Source organism: Crocodylus porosus, unplaced genomic scaffold (assembly GCF_001723895.1).
Source record: "Crocodylus porosus isolate Cpor-Errol unplaced genomic scaffold, CroPor_comp1, whole genome shotgun sequence".
In the NCBI taxonomy this organism is placed as follows: Eukaryota; Metazoa; Chordata; order Crocodylia; family Crocodylidae; genus Crocodylus; species Crocodylus porosus.
In genome coordinates, this window is record NW_017728910.1 from 15108271 (window position 1) to 15112738 (window position 4468).

Sequence of the window (4468 nt, forward strand, 5' to 3'; positions counted from 1 at the left end):
TGCCTCACTCTCAGAAAGAAGTCTCGAGGGAAACTAATGGAGATGTCCCACGGCTCAAATAGCACAATGGCTTTATTAGGATTGAAAGATCCCATTGACCTCTTACACGCTTCTGGTGAAAGGGGCGCCCAAAACACCCTAGAGTTAATTTTTTTTCCTAACTAGAACAGCACTTGTTTTACCATGAGATCACAAGGGCAAAGTCATAACCAATCATCCAACAAATCTCCCGTCCAGTGAGATAAAATGGGATCTAGATCCAGACCACTGTTGGCTCTGCCCATCTCCCGCCGCGCGTTGTTTTCCTGCCGGAGGACCGTCTCTGCCCGAGTGGACAGTTTCACTCCTGTGAACTCCGTAATCTCTGTGCGGAGCTGGTGCTACGGGGCGAGTGCATGTATGAAGCATGTATGACTGTCCTCTGGTGGATTTGACGTGCCAACATGTTTAAAGGAAATGCCACATCCCCCAAAAAACCTTAGCAGCCCAGAGAAAGATGCCGCTATGTACCGTTGATGCCTTTGCCTTGAATTCAAAATGTTCACAGCACTCTTTGTGGTTACGCTATTGCTGGACAATGTGTAACTGACTGGAACAGCAGGTTTCAGAGACGAGAAATGAAGCAGATGCTGTACATCAGGCCAGATGTTTTGGAGGTATGTGATGTATGTGCATGTGTCGCTGCTTAGTGTATGTGTGGATACAAGGTATCTGGTGAGCCCTGGGATGTCCATGTGCCCAGCTAGGTGTGAATTTGTAAGACTGTGCAGGCACCTACTACATGTCACCTCTGTTTAGTAGGGTATGCATAGTAGTAGGTAAAAAATATATCCATACACATGTATATTTTTGTAAATCTTGCCTATATACCATGCGTCTTCATCAGACTCGAGCTGGCTAAGATATGTGGAGCCTGTAACGTTAGCCAAAGGTTATTTTTTTACTTACTTCTCACATAATGCTTATCTCAGACCATCAATACTGGTTCTAATGACCACTAAAGAAATGGCTGGAAATGGTTCTTTTCTACTGGGAAGTCAGACTGAAGCCAGCAGAAGACAAAAGATTGTGTAAATATAGATTCAAATGTGCTCATGTCTATGTGCTAAAAGCTGAAGTCTGTAGCCAGAGGCCAAACCTTTAAAAATGAAACAGATGTCTACACAAAAACAATGAATAGACCTGTATGACCTAGTAAATAGATTACTGGAGTGGGAGCGAGGAGATCTGCTCTCAACCCCTGCCCTAGACACAGACTCCAGACTTGGGCAAGTTACTTGATCTACCACTTTCTCCTTTTGTTAAAAGCTAATGATTCCCCAATGATCATGAGGCCTTCCATACCATAGTTATAAACATTATCTATGTTACCTATGTGGCAAAATGATGTATATGTGAAAAGTTAAACATAAGAAGTGCCATACTGGGTCAGACCAATGGTCCATCTAGCTCAATATCCTATGTCTGTGGCAGAAGTGGATGCTATAGAGCGAGAGCACTAAACCAGATGTTTCTAAAATGACCTATCCCCTATTTAATACCCTCCACTATTATTGGTTCAGAAAGGCCAGGGGAAGCGTTTCCAACCATTCTGGTAAATAGCCATAAATAGATCTATCATCTATGAATTTATCTAGTCCCTTTTTGAACTTGGCTATGCTATCTACCTTCACTATCTCCCACGGCCATGAATTTCACAAGTTAACTACATGTTGTATAAAAAAAGTACTTTCTCTTTCTAGTTTTAAACCTGTCACCTACTCATTTCAGTGCCTCCTTGTTCTAGTATTCTGGAGCTTGATGAACAACTGGTTCACATTCCTCATGGTTTTAAAGACCTCTATTATATCCCCCATCAGCCTTCTCTCTTCCAAACTGAAGAGGCAACTGCTCCATACATTGACTTAAGTACATGGATTTCTTTAACAATGAGAGGACAGGATCCACCCCTAGAAAGTACAGAGTCTTCCCATGGGTGACCAAAACCCACAGCACACCCATTGACTCCGCAGGAAGCCCAGTATGACGGACTGTCGGCGTAGGAGCCTTGAAACCCCCTTTTAGACATTGGTTATGTTGACTCATTAATTATGTTGTCTGGGCTGCTTCATTCTTATTTGAAGTTAGCAGTTCTGTATAACCAACCAGCTGCTCCCATCTTTGCAGATTGAAGGACTGATCTCAACGGCGGCTGCTTCCAGTCTCTCCCTGCACTGTGAAATAAAATAGTTTCCGTGTAGCTAGATACCCTGACATGCTAATGCAATTTTCACTCCGATGATCTTAATCAAGGCTGGCAGCAAAGAGTTTTCTTCCATCGTAAACAAGAATAAATTGCCCATATCGAGTTATTTAAGACAATCCTTTAATAATTTACCTGTAATAATATTATTCCTCAAAATGCTTAGTTCCCACTAAGAGTCCCAAATCTGTGGCCATGTTAGAAAAGATCTCTGAACATTAGGTACCAAATACTTTTGAAAATCTCGCTCTTTTTTTTTTAACTGTCTCAAATGAGAGAAATTCTGGTGCCAGCTTGGGGTGGCCGTTGTTTGAAAATTTGGCTTCAAGTTATTTTGACGAAATGACAACAAGCAAGTGTTTAATATGTACTAGTTGGTCGTGTGTGGGTGCATCTACATGAGACTCTATATTGCACAGTAAACCAATCTACTGCGCAGTAAAGCATCACCATCTACACGTGGGGCATTTACTGTGCAGTAAATTAAGCTACTGCGCAGTGAGCTAGTCCCTATAAACACTGTGCATTATTGCACTTGTAGGGCATGTCCAGATGAGCACAGACATGCAGTATGTGGCACTGCAAACCTGGCAGGCACCGCACACTTGTCCTATATGTGCAGGGCGGGTTTTTTGGTTTGTTTCTTTTTGACACGGGGAGATCCCTGTGTCAAAAAAGCAGGGCAGTGCATGTGGCAGCAGCATGTGCTGCCTGAAACTGAAGCCTGGGAGGCAGGAGTCACAGAGCTCCCTGCTGCCAGATTGCCACTATTGCAGCCCCAGGAGGCCCCAGGGTCCCAGGTAAGGCTGCTGCAGCCGCCCAAGGGCTGGACCCAGCCTCCCCTACTCCACCCAGGGCAACTTGCCCTGCATCAGAGCATACATACACCAGGTGTTCCCTGGGGACAAGTAGCAGTGGCACAACTATGTGCTCATGCTATTTGCCCCCAAGGAAAGCACATGCCCACTCATCTGGACTCACCTGTAGATGCTGACTGGGAGTAAATTTGCTCCCTATAGCCTAGGCAGCAGGGCCCCACAGGGCCACAGTTATCTGTCCCTGGTCTTGGTGCTGCTCCGGTTCTGGCTCCCTGCAGCAGCCAGGAGCTGATCAGTGCCAGGACTGAGGAGCTCTGCCCCACATGCCAGCTCCTGGCTCCCAGTGCAGGACTAGGAGCTTCAGAAAGCAAGTAAGGTCAGGAACCCAGCTCCACACAGCACAGAGCTGCTCCGGAGAGCGAGCGGGGCTGGGCACACGAGCAGGGCAGCTGCTGGTGAGCCCTATGCCCTACCCCGCTCGGCAAGGGGGCACATTGGCAGCTGTGTATCCTGATGTGCCTGGCTGCAGTGATAGCAGGCTCCTAGCGGTGTACACTTCAGGTCCTCTTCCAATGTGCTCGGGGCCAGGAGACAGCTGCCACTGCAGCTGGCAGAGCTTTCCTAGCCCCGTGCACATCAGGACTAGCCCCCATGTCCCTTGGCAGCCCCCAGGGGAGCCTGGAGCTCCCTTGGCTGCTGCAGGAGGGCGCAAAACACGGTGGGAGCAAATCTTCTCCCAACAGGGTGCACATGTAGATGTGCTCCCAGGGAAAGTTTACTGTGCAGCAAGCCTGAAGCACATTAATAGAAGGTGTAGATGTGTCCTATACTCTCCAATTCATCTAAAGAGCCTGGATAAAGAAGCGTGGTCCAGTAGTTAGGTCATTACCATGGACTTCAGGAGAGCAAGGTTCACAGACTTTTCCTATGAGCTTTGGTAAGTCACTTTATCTAGCTGCGCCTCTGTTCCTTATCTAGGAAACAAAGATTAGGTGACTGCCCTGTGTTACAGGAGTGTAGAAGCTGAAGACGTTGGAGATACCGAGGCCCTTGCAACAGGGGTCATATAGGTACCTAAGAGAAGAACATGGAAACAAGTAAGTCTCAGATCATCCCTCTTATTCTGATTCAATTTCTTAAATAGGAAAAGATGAATCCTAACAACAAAAATGAGCTAAAAGGCAGCTGCTTGTTTGTGCAGAAGCATGAAATACTTTAGTTTGGGTACAAATGTATAATGCAGGAAAATGCAGCTCTAGCTTACCTCATCATCAGCCATCAGGTTGAGTTTTGCCTTCATTCAACTGAATTTAGAATTGCAATTGGAAAGCAGCTACTAAGGGCCACATTTTAAAGCAAAACAGGGCCCACATAGTTTCATAGTAGCTAGAGTCGGAAGGGACCTAGG